The sequence below is a fragment of the Macrobrachium rosenbergii genome, chromosome 52 (assembly GCF_040412425.1).
Source record: "Macrobrachium rosenbergii isolate ZJJX-2024 chromosome 52, ASM4041242v1, whole genome shotgun sequence".
NCBI lineage: Eukaryota > Metazoa > Arthropoda > Malacostraca > Decapoda > Palaemonidae > Macrobrachium > Macrobrachium rosenbergii.
Window position 1 is genome coordinate 406,560 of NC_089792.1, and position 16,085 is coordinate 422,644.

The 16,085-nt window shown below is 37.1% G+C and overlaps 1 long non-coding RNA gene across 1 annotated transcript; it reads left to right on the forward strand.

Annotated features, from left to right (window-relative positions):
• The first annotated feature begins 1,982 nt into the window (after positions 1-1,982).
• Positions 1,983-9,930, forward strand: LOC136833978 (uncharacterized). Its single transcript, XR_010851639.1, has 5 exons — positions 1,983-2,106; positions 4,149-4,318; positions 4,604-4,778; positions 7,829-7,966; positions 8,586-9,930. It is a non-coding gene; the product is annotated as an uncharacterized lncRNA (long non-coding RNA).
• Positions 9,931-16,085: the final 6,155 nt, after the last annotated feature.

Sequence of the window (16,085 nt, forward strand, 5' to 3'; positions counted from 1 at the left end):
GTTGGGAGGGCTAGACAAATATATGTAAAAATATCTATCTATATGTATATGTATATATATATATATAGATAGATAGATAGATGGATAGATAGATAGATAGATAGATAGATGGATAAATAGACAGATAGATAGATAGATAGGTAGATAGATGGGTACAAGAGAGACAGTAGTAATGTTGAAGGCCAGGCAGAATATGCCGGAACTGAAATGTAAATTAGAGCAATAAGGTCAACTGTCCTTGTGAAATTGATGTGGGAATCGTGCTATCGAGGTGTGCGTGTGAGGGGAAGGGGGGTTGGTTGTTGGGAAGGGGATTTATGAGGTAATCAAACGAGTTAAACTAAGCGGCCATCGCTGAAAGTTCCCACCCAGGAGCAAGGTGTTAATTAATCATCAAGAATATTATGCTTCACTTAGTGTGTGTGTGTGTGTGTGGACTTTAGATTAGTTATAGCAACTTTTAATTTCTTTTATAAATAGCCTAGCTCAGATAGTTAACTTAGTTTAGTTATACCAACTGAATTTCTTTTATAAATAGCCTAGCTCAGCTAGGCAGCTAGCCTAGGCCTAGGCCTAGGCGTTTGACAAGGTCATGTTCTTGAACGTTGCTTCAGAATCAGGTGCTCTGTAATGGCAGAATTCAACTTAACTCGATGTTAATTATTGAGAATATTATGCTTCTGCTGTGTGTGGACTTTAAATTAGTTATAGCAACTTTAATTTCTTTTGATAAATAGTCTAGTTCAGTTAGGTAGCCTAGCCTAAGACCTAGGTTTGTGACAAAGCCTCCTTCTTGAACATTGCTTCAGATCTAGGCGCACTATCATGGCAGAATAAAACTTAACTAGACGGGAATTATCGACGGGATTGGGGCTTGAGACACTCAAAGCCCACATATATTATGTATATATACGTGTATGTAATATATATACATGCATACATGGCACACCTAGATTCACCCAATCTTTCCCATAGGTATTTGTCTGAAACCTTATAATGCATGAAAAGATTCCTATTATATCAGCAAGATCTCTCTCTCTCTCTCCTTCTCTCTCTCTCTCAGATCCACACACACACACACACACACACACACACACACACACACACACACACATATATATATATATATATATATATATATATATATATATATATATATATATATAAGTAAGGATTAGAGAGAGAGAGAGAGAGAGAGAGAGAGAGAGAGAGAAGAGAGAGAGAGAGAGAGAGAGAGAGAGAGGATAAAATGGAAATCTTTTCATGCACAATAAGGATTTCATACATAAACTTGTAGGAAAGACTGGACAAGGGAGTAGTAAGAGAATTTGAATTGCAGAGGTGGACTTTGCCGTATAATGAAAAAAAAATGTCGCATCTCCAGTACATTATCATGTCCATGACGAACTGCACAATTATGTCTAGTATGAACTGGCTTATTGTGTCTATGATGAAGTGCATTATTAAGTCAATGATGAACTGCATCATTGTGTCCATGATGAACTAGAAAAAAAAAAAGTCAAGAGTCAGATTAGGGTCGGCAGTTGTATGATTCGTCGTTTTGGCTTGGTGAAGTTATATAAATTATACACATACGTTTTACGTGTAGCAGATGTTAACTCATTTGTTCATTAATTACTCAACTCATTGCACTTTTAGTTATCGTAAACGAAAGCGTATTATTATTAAATTATTTTAAATTTTAAATAAAATAATTTTAGTGGCGTGTATTCTTGACTAAGGGAGCCATTGGCTGTCATCAGGGAGAGTTGCCAGCATTCGTTGCATAAACGATTATAACCCCGTGTATATTGAAATAAATCTTACAAAAAAGGTATAAAATCACACTGAATTAAAAATTAATGGTATATTAAATTAATTTCACGCTAGTATGCGCATTTAAATAAATATACACAAAAGATTTGAATAAAATAAGAATAAAAACTTACGAATGGCAACTCCCACCCGGTTTGTTTACAAATGTCTCCGGAATCGGAGGAGATCAGCCGCCGAAGGCTCAAAATGTCCCTCTTATTAACGTCTATATTGTGGTTCCTTTCCTCCGAGGGAACGGCAGGTCGTAACTGGAACGTAATTCGACTCCAGGCGAGTAATAATTACAGAGATAATTACGGTAATTAATGCCGGACGTCGTCTAGAAACGAAAGAATAGGTGAGGATTTTGGCCGGTCGACCACCATGGCAGTACCTTCGATCACTTATGAAATATTTCGATGTTTTGCCCCTGGGTATGGGTATGGGGCTTATTAACCTTTCCTAACAAGGTATTTGCTTTAGTCAATGCTGAAACAGTGTAATGCCAGTAATTAATTGAACTGGGTCACTGGTTACCCTAATTTGCATGGCATACCTAAGCTCACCCGGGGTCTTTGGCCCAGGGCGAAGGTTATTGATAGAAGTTATCATAGGATTATATAAACCACATGAGCCTTTGAGGGGGTACTGTGGGTATAGCCTCGCCTAAATTATCAATCTGAACCCATCCCAGGTGGGCTAATGTAGGCCTCTCGTACCTACTGATGTGCCCTCAGGTAGGCATTGATAGTTTGAACCTACTGACGTTTTCCTATGTTATTTTGTCGGTATTATTTTATAAGTTGCCGATACACGATATGAAATTGTAACCTACGTTTTTAAATGACCTCTTAGGTCAAATACCCCCCCAACCCCCTCCGTAGCTAATATGGCAAAATTGTAACCAGTAAAACACCCTAGGTTACGTGGTATTATTTTATATTGGCAACTTATAAAGTTTTACCATTTTATCTGCTAAACAAGAATTTAAAATGATATTTTGTCGGTCGGCTGTAAATTCAAAATGTAATTGACCCTCTAAAAACTGCGTCTGTGCCAGTGGGCAGAGAGAACCGCCAGTGGGTCGCACGCAGCTCAAGGTTTAAATTACAGTTGAGCAGCAGCCGACCGGCAAAATATTACCTTAAACTCTTGTAAAGCAAGTAAAATAACATAGAAAAACATCAACCCATGTACTGTAAACTCACTAAAAAAAAAGAGTGGAAATGTGAATAGATGCTCAACAAAATCAGGTTTTAGATTTACACATTTTTTGTGTACATAAACTGTACTGGTTGAGAGATTACATCCATGCGTTTAAAGATACTACCAGATTGTATACTAAGCATGATCCCATGAGGTCTCTATGCCATATATATTGTACTACAGAGCTGGCTAGCATGGTTAGGCTAATAGTAATAAAAACTGTTGAAGTGGTTATATCTGTGGTATGATAGTGGAGCTATATTTTCAGCACTCAGCAGTGGAAAGAGCCATGAATAAAACTGTTCAACTTGAAAGCTTAGGTACTCATACACTTAATCAGTATCTCTATGGTATTATAAATGTCCTCAGCATTTATGCAGTTTTTGATTAACGTCATCAGAAAGTGTATTGTTAAAAGCTGAGGCAATTTCATCATATGGAAGTTAACAGTTGTCTTTTTGGTGGTACGATATCTTTGTTATGTATTTGTGAGTGGTTAGGTAAGGGTTCATTACCACACTGCAGTAAAACACTTGATAAACACACACTGGTTACTTATCTTGCACAAACCACAAACAGGTTGAAAACAAGCCAACCACCTGTTGGTAATATTAATGTCCTGACCACTGCTCCTTAAGATTATCCAGCGTTTGTCAAAGATACACTCTCTACATACGATCGGGTGACTTGTTCTAAACCCATTTGTGATTTGAAAGCCCTAACGTTACGATTCCAATGTGTTTTTGACATGTTTTAATGCAGTCTATTATTTGATGCATTTCAGTTCATTTTAAATAGAGTTAATTTCCTTATTGGATTGTCAAGAATTTTTTTATTTTTCAATTCATTTTAAATTGAGTTAATTTCCTTACTGGATCGTTAAGAATTTTTTGTTGTTAGCATGAGCCTTTTGTCTCAGTGCTCTAAATGAGCTTGGTAAGTTTGGGATAGTCTTGAAAATGTGCTGTAAAAACTCACACATAAACCTGAAAGATTGTGTTTTGCTAATTTAGGAAGCAGTGTAATGTAGAGCATATCAGAGTACTGATAATGAAACCTTGCATGAAATATTGGTTTGCATACTCACAGGAAATAGTTTGTGTGACCTTTATTACTATCATTTGCAGCTGACAACAAGGTGAACCAGAGGAAGAAATGTGACCTGAAATGGAACGAGGTAAAACAGGTTACAAATGATCAAAATGAAAATGGACTGTAACAATAGTGCAATACAAATGGCAGCAGTATTGGTCCAGTTCCAAGTCTTTGTTGGTGACTGATCCTTCTGCGTATCACTGTAAGTAACATCTTTAAGCTTCATCAAGAGTGAAAGGAAAAAGGAGTTGTCAGATTGAGTACATTACTTAAGTAAACACAGTTGGAGCAGGTGAAAACAGAAATGTGACATGCATTCAGTAGTCTACAAAGGTATGATAAATAGAAGTTAGTAAGAGAATAGAAGTCATGGAAAATGTTTGACATTTTCTGTTAACATTGTAGAAGATGAGAAGTGATTTAGGTATCGCTCTTGAATATACAGTATTAGAAAGCACAGTTCTTATACGTGACTTAATTTTTACAGATATCAAGAATATTATTGAATCTCACTTCACTGGAAATATAAATGATACTGAATGACTGAAGCAATAGTTCAAAACCCGAATGAAGAGAAGAAATACAAACTGGAGAATGTTGGCATGACGGTGGGACCAGCACACAAGGCAAATGTAGGTGTCACTGTCTGTTAAGATAAAAAGGTAAGAGTCTGTCCTACTCATTCACAACACAATACTTAATGTAGAATTGTAGCTTCTGGTTCTGAGTTGAAATGTTTTACACAGCGTATCAACTTTGAATACAGATTTGTCCTATATGGTTTGCCAATTTTTTATGGCCCCAGCTGCAGTGCCTTCTGCCTTTTGCATTTCGTGTTGCTGTGGTCTCTTCCTGCCTAGCCCCTGTAGGTGGGTAGTGTCGTCAGTGTACCTCCCAAGGTACAATGTAGGGCATTACTTAAGGTTCTTTGCAGCGTCCCTTCGGCCCGTAGCTGCAACCCCTCATTCATTTTACTAATACATCTGTTCGTATATTTCTTCCACCTTACTTTCAACCCTTTCCTAACAATTGTTTCATAGTGCAACTGCGAGGTTTTCCTCCTGTTACACCTTTAAAATCTTCTTTACTCTCATACGCTGCTGACATCTCGTCCTTCTTGTACCGCGTGCCCAAGTGTTACAGTAAAACCCACAGTTTGTTTCTTTTTCTCAGTACTTGTGACAAGCTGCCATGCTTTCAGCTCTCGTTTCCAGCAGTCATAACCTTTATCAGTGCCAAATACTGGCAACACCAGCTGCCCACCACATTCGCCGATGCTACCCATGTTTACGTCATCTTTTCTTCCAATTACTTGTTAATCTCCTCCTTCCTGCCACAACCACGCTCTGCTACCATTTGTTGATTGTGTAGACCAGTGTGGCAGGAGAAATTAAAGGCAGATTAAAAACTGACTGCATCGGAGATCCTACCTTAAACATGAAGAAACACAAACAAATGACGAAAGCGAAGCGCAATGTCATGCACAAGTATTCTCAACAGAGTTAAGACGGTGCACTGTAAGCATTACTTAATGTCCTTTGTAGCGTTCCTTTGGCCCCTAGCTGCAACCCCTTTCATTCCTTTTACTGTACCTCCCTTCATACTCTCTTTCTTCCATCTTGCTATCCACCCACTCCTAGCAGTGGTTTCATTGTGCAACTGCGAGAGTTTTCCTTCTTTTACATCTTTCAAAACCTTTCTACTCTCAATTTCCTTTCAGCACTGAAAGACCTCATGGGTTCCAGCGTTGGCCTTGGCCTAAATTCTATATTCTATTCCATTCTAAACTCTGAAAAACCAAAACTTATTTAATAGTCAGTGTCTGCACTAGCATTCCATGGTTCACAACGGTGATTGTCATGAATCTGATTGACATTGTAAACTGAAAGTTGTACCTTTTTCAACACAACAATTCCAGTCACTAGGCCCTTGCTAGTCCTGTCTGTCCAAGATCCTAAACTCTGTGTCTGCGAAGTTAATGTTTGTGCTGATGAACTCGGTTTAGTTTTGTCTTAAAGCGGAGAACTAACATTTAATATTGGCATGTCAATAAAAGGACAAATCACAAAAAAGGTCAAAAGGATGAGTTAAAATTGCTTAAAATGATTCCACAGTTACAAGGCACCTGCTGAGGAAGTTGCAATATCTCTGGTTATTATTCACAAAGCCTTTGTACATTAGGTTAGCGCCACGTGATGCAGGTTCTGTTGCTAATTAGTTCTTCCATAATGTGTTTCTTTGGCTACATATGATGTAAAGTTTATCCTGGCAGTAAATCAGCAATACCAAGGCTAGAACAAATAGATTTCGTAACAGATGATGGCCCTGTGTTCTTGTGCCTGCTGCTTTTTCTCGTCAAGGGCAAAATGCAACTGAAACTTGGTGTCATTTATCAAAAACAGATGTGTTGTTTTCAGACAGGACCTAGAGAGTATAATTTTGATTTGCCTTGCACTGTAGTCAATCTGACCCATCCTGAATTAGATTAGGATGTTTTGGGTTTCTTTTAAGGTGCGTTTACAATGGTAATATATATTGCCAGCTGCAAATTTTGTCTAAAACCTCGTAGCTTGGCAGTTTTCGTCATGAATATTTTTCTGTAATTTTTTCAAATGGGGTTAGATTTGAATAACTTCCTACTTTGCCTTCAGCAATAAGCTTGAATTACTAGCTATTCCAGATCCTTATCTAAACCTCCTTCATGATTTTCTAGACTAGACCTTTTACTACTGCTTTCACTTAGACTTTTGAGAATCTCTCTGTGTAACTAATGCACAGCCTTTCCCATCACTCGTCCAAACAATCTAGTGTCTATTTTCCAGACTAAACCAGTCTACTCAGAGTTAGTGGTTCGGAGACTGGATACAATCCAGTTTGGAAATTTAAAATTTGAATTTAATGTAAAATATGAAACTTGTTTTGTAAGTTAAAATGATGTACCTTAGTCTTGGATCTTAACCCTTTGAGGTTCAGATGAAATCAGTTGTCAACATATTCCCAACCACAGATATTTCAGTCGCGTCAAGTAATGTCAGTCATAGAAAATATTCACCTAAGCTGAATTCATTATTCTGCTTCATTTTTTGTAATTTTTGTTTTTAAGTATACTACAATAAAGTACAGAATCCCCATATCACTGACCGATACAATTGAATGAGTTAACGGTTGACAGTCTGTCGGCATCCGTTGTTTGAACTAGTTTGTGCTGTAATTGGGTCTTGTGTGTTGATAAGGTAGTTATGTATTCTCCCTGTTGTAAGTTACCCTTGCACATGACTGGTTTGCAAGCATTTGCCTGGTTTAGGATTGTATTAAATAAGCAAATAAAAAAAAAACTCAGTTTGAAAGGCTGTAACAGGAAGATTCTTATCGTGAAGAAATCCACAGTGGTGTAGATGTAAGTTCATATTTTAGAAATGTAAATACAAAAGAGAGCTTTCAGGAACCTGCTCAATTCTCCTTCTCAATTAAGAAGGAGAATTGAACAGGTTCTTGAAAGCTCTCTTTTGTATATATATTTCTAAAATATATATTTGCATCTACACCACTGTGGGTTTCTTCACCATTTTAGTGACGCATGCTATTATGAGGTTTTTATGAAGAGTTTTATCATTAGTATTACTTGGATATTTTACTTCATCGCATTAAATTATACAAGTTACTGCAATAACATGAACCGTGCCGTTTATGATATTTTGTATACCGTTTGCAGATGACCACCAGCGAGTTGGTGGCGCATTCTACTGTGCCAAGGTGATGTGAGCAGTGTCCGAGATGTTTTCCCAAGGACTCAAAGGATGCAGTGATGGGCAGTTGAAAACACGTCTGCTTCTATGATTAGTGAGGAAAGGTGCTGTATGTAACACAGTAAGAATCTCGCGGTAACATGTTAGATGAGTCTGTATAGGAGAAAGTCACAAAGTTTCCTTGTCTATTGCAATTTGTGCTTTTGCTGAAATTAGACTCCACCAGTAAACTTAAAGCACGAGGTAAATGGTGGGGAAGTGGAAATTGCAAATATTGTTGAGTTTTAAAGATTGCTTTTAACAGTAAAAACGTGCATGAGGTTTTGTGTATTACTGTAGAGAGACTGACAAGGAACTCTCCTAATTGATTATCTTGGCAAGCCTTACTATTGTCTAGAAGCATGAATGTTCCATTCAACTAATTCATAGTAGTAATCCCTTGGCCGAATGAACACCTCTGAGGCCTGTCCCTCTGATAAGTAAGAAAAAGGCCTACAGCTAGCAGTAATTCTATATAAATTTTAGCCTGTAATAAACTGTACTTTACACTTACACAATTTGGGAAATTTTTACTACCAAAATGCATCACGTCTGAAAAGGTAGCTTAGCAATAGCCATCATAAGGATGTATAAGTATTACAGTAAATGTATTGATTTTTGCAACGCAGCTGCAATGGCTGTACGAGAGAAGGGTCACTCGTTAATTGCATCTCTTTACCACAGGTAACCTGCATGCTTACGGATGAAGTTGCCAGTGATGGTTGCTGATAAGTTGCAAAAGAACATTTTCTTCAACGTCATGCTGATTTTCTGTAATGTCACGCTGTAGGGCAGTGATTAATATGAAATAAGAGGAGGGAGGCTGTCCCCAAATCATTATGTGAATCAAGTATTTTGTTTTTCTCCGTGGTCGGGTTAAATTATCTATATTGAAAATTACAGTTCTCATAGAGTTTTTGGTGGTATTTTGCAAATCCCTTTTTGAGGTCTGTTCATTCCTGAAGTTACTTTATTCTGGAAAGGTTTGTTCTCATTTACATCTAGACCCCCACCCAACTTGCAGGTGATGTGCCTAAACCAATGAGGAACAAGAATAGAGACCTCAAAGGTTCATGTTTTGACCAGAACTTAAACTAGAATGTTCTTAGTAGACAGGAGTAATTTTGCTAGAGTTTTTTCTAGACAAATAAGTTTGCTAGGATTTTTTTTATTTAATCTAGCAGTTTCTGTAAGATTTCAGAGTTTATTTAAGGGAAGTTTAACTTTGTTGAGTTTTCAAAGTTATTTGGTTAAGTTTAATTTTGAGTTTTTCAAAATTAGTTGGTTGCTTTCTAGAAGAGTCATTTGGACAAAAGTTTTCTTAATGTATTTTTGCAGTTTTGTTGCATTGAAGTTATGTAAAATTGTTTGAATAAATTTGCAATTTCTTATGAAAGTGTAATATAAAATTTTCAATTGTAAGTAATTTTGTAAAAAAAAATTTTCTGTAGATAAAAGCACTTGCTCTTAATACATGAGTTAACATAGATATTTGACGGAAGCTAATGCCCAGGTTTTCTAAGAAAGACACGGGTGGTCTTCTGTACTTTTGGTGTTATCACAAGATCGTACTTTGCAACTGTAAAACTAAATTTGGGGATCAGTATAATTCGGTTTCAAGACATTAAGTTTCTTTCTGTGTGGATAAGTATTATTCACTTGGAAAAAATGGTGTCTTGGATCGGAGAGTTATACTATAATACTCAAATATTTATGATTAAATATTTTGTGTAAGGAAAGTATTTCACTGCTTTTCAAACATATATATCTTTAATTTGCCTTGAATATGAACTGCATTTACATGTTTGCTCAATCAAGCATAAGACTTAGTTAATACTGTATTAATTTGCGTCCTTTACGCAGTAGTAAACCTGTAATCTATTAATATCATTGCATCAGTAGAACATTTTAAAGCTATTTGAAGCAAACAAAATGAGTACAATACTAGGCCTATATATAGATAAGGCTACTTTTGTGAATATTGTCACTTAATAACTTGCTTTAAATAAAATGACTGTATCTTACATTACTCAGCTTTTCTATATATCTTAAGTTAACCCAGTTACAACAGACATGAAAATCAAAAACACTTGAATTGACATGAATGAAATACGTTCAGACATTTTCAGTTTACTTAGACCAAGTCCCCCTTGTAGGCAGGAGTCCTTATTTCAAGTGCATTTCATTATACCAGGATAACCAAAGCTCCCTAGAAAGCAGTAGGACCTAACACACATCCAAGAGTCTATACCCTAACACCCTAAAGCTTCACCCCAGCCAATAGGGTACCGAATTGCAAATGCAAAGAGTAATAGGCAAGAAGTGTGCCATATATTCAATAAAATATATTCCTCTTCAGTATAAACTTCACATTGAAATATTCTCAGTACCTATCCTTGCAACACAACCAGGGAATATCTAGCCCTTCACAATACGACAACAGGAAACTGGGATATTCGTACAGTGCAGATCCTGTACCAACTGCATGCAAGAACATATGGAAACTGGAAATTGAAACGAAAATTCCTGGCCTAAATTGCTGATGGAGGCACCAAGATTTATGTCAAGAGAAGCAATGATACTACAACGCGGCCTAAAACACCTCTCGAATGAAACTGCTTCAAGGAACATTACACAAAGTATGAAAGAGCGCCAATTTAACACTAGATGAAAAAATGAAAAATATAAAAGAGTAGACCAAATGCTCTTCTGGGGTTACACTTCATTATCATTGTGTACCATGAACCTGTCTTGCCCAAGCAACAAGCATGCAATCAACCTTGTAAGAAGACTAGGTGTGAAGAGAACAGTAATTTACCGAAAAAGACGAGCTCACCAACCCCAGGCCTGTATGGACCAATTTGGAGAAAGAACGCCTCAAGCAATTCGGACAGGAAATCTACTATACAACAGTGGGGAAAAATTTGACTGCAAATTATTGCAGCTGCCTTTTTAAAACTACTATAATGACCTCCCTGACCAAGGAAACAGCTGCTCCCAATGCTAATCATCTTAAAAGATGAATCAGAACATTGCTTACGGAGTCTCATTTCTAGATTTATTTTTCTTTTGCAAGAAACTTGATGCTCTGGACAGTTCCCCTAACCCAGAACAGACGTAAATCCATCACCAGAGAAATATAGAAATCAGGGAGGTGCAAATGTCTTGGAAACCTAGTGAGAAGAAGGGCTGTTACGAATAGCATATTCAGGGCACGGACAATGAACACCAAAACTGAATTTGCAGGTAGGCCTATGTGCAAATCCAAAGGAGGAAGGGATCTGACCTTAATTGTGAAGCAGCTAGCATTCAGGTCAATCCTTACGATTGCACATGGAATACGGGACTCTGCTTTATAACTTACAAGGATGCCAAGAGCACAGAATGGCAATGGCCACTACTGTATTAAGGTTTACCAACCATTATACAGGCCTAGAATCTTCATCTACACCCCCCTGCTCAGAACATTCTCTTTGAGCTTAAAGACCTATTGAATTGAATTGAATATAGAATTTAGGCCAAAGACCAAGTACTGGGACCTATGAGGTCATTCAGCGCTGAAAGGGAAATTGAGAGTAAAGGAGGTTTGAAAGGTGTAACAGGAGAAAAACCTAAAAGCAGTCACACTATGAATCAATTGTTAGGAGAGGGTGGAAAGTAAGATGGAAGAAAGACAATATGAAAGGAGGTACAGTAAAAGGAACGAAAGGGGTTGCAGCTAGGGGCCGAAGGCACGCTGCAAAGAGCTTACATAACGCCTACAGTGCACCACGTGAGGTGCACTGACGGCACTAAACCCCCTACGGGGTTAAGGACTTATGAATCGGCTCCACAGTACTTGGAAAAGCTTCTCTCCCTAAAATTATTTCTCTGATTACTAACTCTTCAGTACTGCATATATCTTTTGCTCGCTAAATATCCAAAATAGACTGGTCTGTCCTGAGCCTCCTTGTCGGATAATTTAAATGAATCTTTATCCAGTTACTTTGGGTGGGACTCATTGCTGAAAATACTTTCTCTGTGGCTAGAGGGGGCACGAAAAAGTGCAACAGAGTTGGTAACCTTATTAGACAACCCTTAGAAACAGTCAGAAGAATAGAGTGCTTAAATAACAGTGATATTACTCACTCTGGTACCATGTCAGCTACGAATACTCTACCAACCAATTAATAGTCTCGTAAACCAACTGTACTATTAAAATCAAGGACCAGTCACAAACCAAGCAGAATACAACAATTAAAGCCTACCAGAAACAACTTTCGCTACCAATTTAAATAACATGCGGTTTAAATTTGAATGTAATGCAGACAAACGCAAGGAAAATTGACTGCATTGCTGTCCACTGGTTTTACGAAATATGCAAAAATCTCGTGATATGTATAGGAAACAACATAAAGTCTTGCTGGATGTGATGAAAACTATGGAATATATAAGAAAATACGGAGGAACTTTTTCGAAATGGCCAAAAAATTCTTTTCTATAACAAAATTTTCTACTCAAACCACCTAATGAAACATTAACCACCTTCACCTGATTTATATGAGTATACCATTAATTTAGAAAATGGATTCAGAGCCTTACAGAAAATGACGAGAAACAAAACCCTAACGTTCCCTACACTGAGATACTTTAATACATTCTCAATATTTTGACGTAGAACTGCTATCGAGAAATGTATTGACATGTGAAATGTGAAATGAATAAACCATTTCTAACTGAAATGGAGTTTAAATTGAGGCGACAAAAGACTGAAATCTGAATTACACTTAAAAACCAAACGTACTTTAAAATTTTCAATACACATAGGGATGGTACTGGTCTATCAATAAATACCAGTTTCATTTTGCAACACAGTATAAAAAAAAATGCACCATTTGAACAGGATTCCATTCCCATTTTAACCACACCACCTACCCTTCTTATTGTTACCTCACCAGATGAGGGTAGCCTACAATCCAGCTGACAGAGTGTAAATACTTTGAAGTTTACCAATTCCAGTTGTGTGATCTTCCGATCTCCAAATGCTTAAGCAAGGAGCAAAATCGTTCCTTGACCTCTGCTGACGTCTCTTGAATTCGTATCGGTTTTATTTTCCATTCGCTCATATTTATCTGTTCATCACCTTTTCCTGTGATTTGTCTCTCTCTGCAGGCTGAGAGAGAGAGAGAGAGAGAGAGAGAGAGAGAGAGAGAGAGAGAGAGAGAGAGAGAGAGAGAGAGAGAGAGAGAGAGAGAGAGAGAGAGAGGTAACAGCAACAACCTACGGTGTATCAGCCCTCGAGCTTAGCTCATGAAGATACACTTTGTAAACCTTGCATTTTTTGCCCCTTCCAATGATTAAAAAAAATTCTGGTGGTTCAAAACCCTTGTAAAAGAACTCATGAGAACATGTTCGCTTAACAAATATTATTAATTTACAATTAAAGCATAAAGCATTCTATTTTTAAAATTCAGATCTCCATTCTATCTGTCAGTGAAAAATTCTGTCAAATTTTTATATTTCAAGTTAACAAAATCTTCTAGCTAACATACTTGTAAATTTTGATGTCTGTTTAGAATAAATTTAAGTAAATTGCTAATTATTGTGCCTTAATTCACAATTACTGGAACTGGCAACTCTTCTGTGTGTAAGTGTAGGTGTTTCTGAAACATTTACTTTTTTTTAATTTTTCATTTAATATTGACCATAAAGATATAAACAGCGCATAAGATATCTAATGACAATTGTTTTAAGGTATTTTGACAGTTTTATGAATCATTTCGTAAGATCGCAGTATTTTGGTACTGTTGGTCATTTAATTCTTCTTCTGCTAGAGAATAAATGTCAATTCCGTGTTGCCATTTCAGACTTTTTCGACCTAAATGCTAATATTTTTTTTTTTACCTGTGATTTGCCATTTAATTCTATGATCTAGGAGCTATGTTCGTATATGGAAGACTCGGAAATTGAAACATATTATGTCTTGAAATGATTTTGCAGAGAGTATTCAAAGATAGCATCCATACGGGCTTAAATGAAGCGGTCGAAATTTAGCAGGGCGACTCTAAATATTGCATATGCTCAATTCGCGAAATATAGCACCTGCATTTTGAGCTAGAATTTATGGTTTAATTATCGATTATAATACTGATATCAAAGTTCACAAATATCAGCCGTTCCCAACCTTCCGTCGAGAAGAAAAATGACGCCATTCAATCTGGTGGTTTTTGGGAGCTCACTGTAGCGGGGTATTGAAGTCAAGGTTGGCAACACTGCGTACATCATTGTTTACATTTTATTTGTAAGACTTATGGCTTGAGTATTTTAGTGATTCGCGTGTAAACTTTTAGTGTTTCTTTAGTACGGTTGACTCCTATAAAAAAAGTGCTTTAGGATTAGCTTGCTTGAAGAATAAGGAATAAATCCGCCGAAGAAAACCGGGGCTGCATCGGTTAAGGTGAGAGAAATTAGACAATTATTGTAGGCTACTGTAGTTCCAGGATTAGATTTTCGTGGGCAAAGACTCCATCCAGCCATTTCGAAAGACTCTCGCTAGCCATTTTTGCATGAAAAACCATTTTGGGGTTTTCATGCACAAAATGGCTAAGAAATGAAAGGGCACTAACAGAAACGGTAATTGTAAGCCGGCTGTCCGGGGTGAGCTAGGCTGTGGCAGTTGACGTTTTCCTATGTTATTTTACTTGCTTTACAAGACTTTAAAGTAATATTTTATGTTATTTTACTTGCTTTACAAGACTTTAAAGTAATATTTTATGTTATTTTACTTGCTTTACAAGACTTTAAAGTAATATTTTGTCGGCCGGCCGTAACTAAATTGTAATTGACCTTTGAAGGCTACACGACGGTACCAATGGGTCCCCTCTGCCCCCTGCACCGACCTATACAGTTCAAAGGTAAATTACAGTTTAGCTACAGCCAACCGGCAAAATATTACCCGAAACTCTTTTGTTTTCGTTTTACCCTAAATTATAATGTAGGAGGTGGCTGGAGTCTTCTGAAAAATAACCCTATATTTTAATTCATAGCTAAATAAATGAGCCATATGTGTTTCAGACTGATGATATTGGTTGGTGATTTCCAGAAATAAATTTTTATGACTGTAACCTAGTGTTACTATAGGTATGTTAAGTTGAAGCTAAATACATGAACCATATATGTGTTTCAAACTGTTGATATGGGTTGTTGATTTCCAGAAAGAAATTTTTGACGTTAATACTACGATATTTAATTCATATCTAAATAAATGAACCATATACAAGGCTATGTTTTAGTCTGGTTATATTTGTTGGTGAAGGCTAGTCTAAGCCATCCAGTTTTGTGCTTTTCCCCTCCCTCAGTATCCAGAATTACGTGGGATCTCAAAGAGGAACTTCTTTTTTTCCCTTTAGATAGGAAAGATAGAAAATGAGCGCAAGTGCACCAGCCGTAAAGGTAGGAAATACATAAATGACAAAATTTTCAGTTAAAAATATATGTAGTTCACACGTAACAGCCAGTAGTAGTAACAATCACCAATAATTTGATAAAGCATGAAAATTTTTGCAAGGATAATTAGCGATGCACCAAAGCTATCTGAAGGTGCAGGATTCTGCCTTGCTTTGGGGATTCCCACTCCATAGACCCTCCCCCCTCTTCCCCCTCCACTCCCACCTAACTAGACCTGCATTATCATGAAAGTCAATGAGTTAAATAAAGGGGTTGCATCTAGCCTGACCTTCTCCAACCTCACCTAACTTATAGCGTTTGGTCCTGACCTGACGGGGGCCTTCTTCCTTGTGGACACCCCTTCCCCCTTTTATAACCTGACCTATAGCACCATGAAGTATAAGAGTAAAATACAGAAATTTCTCACAACCTAACCATGCAAAAACCATATTCTGCACATTGAAGATGGGAGATACTGAGTTAGGGTACCAGGCACACATTTCTTCTTGACGCTTTCAGGCAAGATTTATTTTCTAGAGGAGAGGCATTTATTTCCGGATAGATAGTCTTTTTACACCTTTTCACATTGAAGTCAGACTGTTAAAACTGAAGATGCTTTTGTGAAAATTAGTAGAAGTCAGGAAACATCCTAATAGTTTAGCACAAGAATGTATGAAGTTTTAATAGGCTAAAAATGTCATTTTTGAGTGAAACTTACCCTCTACCATTTGCTTTATCTGCGTTTGCATATCCACGTTA